This window comes from Hibiscus syriacus, unplaced genomic scaffold, assembly GCF_006381635.1.
Source record: "Hibiscus syriacus cultivar Baekdansim isolate YM2019G1 unplaced genomic scaffold, ASM638163v2 tig00110678_pilon, whole genome shotgun sequence".
NCBI classification, from domain to species: domain Eukaryota; kingdom Viridiplantae; phylum Streptophyta; class Magnoliopsida; order Malvales; family Malvaceae; genus Hibiscus; species Hibiscus syriacus.
In genome coordinates this window covers 76989-78517 of record NW_024062822.1, presented here as the reverse complement: position 1 = coordinate 78517, position 1529 = coordinate 76989, and the positions used below count along the sequence as shown (strand labels likewise).

The following is a 1529-nucleotide window of genomic DNA, read 5'->3' as shown; positions in this document are numbered from 1 at the left end:
TTTGTCTTAATTTAAGATGATCATGCGTTGAAATAGTACGTTGAACGTTTAATTGCCTCGATCACTTCGTTACAATTAACATGCACATTTAGTTTACTCAGAGTTAAGCAAACACAAGTTCACATTACATTAATATTATTCATTGACGTATATTAATAACCTTCTTTTTTTTGTTTATTGTTTTCCCATAATAATGCATACCTATATATACATTAATTGAATGCCAGCATACGAAGGTTATTAATCTTTGATTTTTATTACATTTTTGTTTGTTCATAAAATATGGTTATTTGTCACTATGCGAATATGTAATTTGGTGCATATAGGTCCAAGATTTAACTTGAATCATTTGCATGATATCATCATAAACATTATTTGATTGGATCAAAATAAGTAGATTAAGAATAATACCCCCTTCATTTTAAAACCGTGGTGAAGTGATTGTCTTAAGGTATAGAAAGGTTATTTATGATGATTTTAAAATAAAGGGGTATCCCACTAAATGTAACCATAAAAATTGTTTTCATTTAAAACTTGAGACTGGAAAAAGGATTGTATTCTTTTAATTAAATTCGTCGAAAAAAGATTGTTAGATTGGATTTAAGGTATGATCTCGATGTCTTTAAATAATTGATAATAATTATTCTCATTAAAGGTTGGTAAAATAATTAACTAATTTTATTTGTTTGATGTATATAGTTAAGTTTTGCCTTACTTTGTATTTTTTAAAAGAGGTATCAAATTAAGTTGTATTCGAACGTATAATTTTTTTCCAAAGATGGCTAATTAATTAATTAGGTACTGATTTAGGACGTTGTGGGAGATTTACCCTTTTTCATACGTAATCAACTCCTAAACTCGAATTTTTCGTAATGCATATCAAAATGTTGTTTTAATATAATTAAAATTTAATAAATGTTTTAATATAATTAAAATTTAATTTTATTAAAATAAAAAACGTATTGTGGATGCCTAATTACACCATAATTAAATATTGATAGTGACTATATAGTGACTATATAGTGACTATGTGAACTGATTTTTATTTTAAACTTGGGTCTCCAATTATTTGAGGCAAACTTTATAAAATTCCAATTTTTAATCGACGGTCCACCAACTCACAAGTTGCTGCTCCCATCAAAGGCTTTTTCAGTACAAAAGAAACAGATCAGATAAGCATTGCATTTGCTTTTTCACTACAAGAGATTACGGGTGTAAATCAGTCAAGTCGAGTATTGTTAAGTTCAATTCGAATTCGAAAATTTTAAAAGTAAGCTTGATTCAACTAGAAAACTCGTGAATTAACTTAAAAAATATTCAAGAGCTCGATTAAAACTCGAGACTCGAGCTCAATTAAAGCTTGATTTTGAGCTCGATTCAAATTCAAACTCACCCACTACCACAAATTATGATGTAGGCTCTCCTACACTGGGGAGACCTTAGGCAAGCACCTCTCCAAAGTGCAATGGAGGTCGCTTACCTAAGCCATGAACTTTAATGATCGTTCATTGACCTGTTTAGGTAAAAAT

At 28.9% G+C, this 1529-nt stretch overlaps 1 non-coding gene across 1 annotated transcript; it reads right to left on the bottom strand.

Moving 5' to 3' along the window:
• Nucleotides 1-1365: 1365 nt before the first annotated feature.
• On the bottom strand, nt 1366-1529 carry LOC120138250. Its single transcript, XR_005517504.1, has one exon. It is a non-coding gene; the product is annotated as a U1 spliceosomal RNA (small nuclear RNA).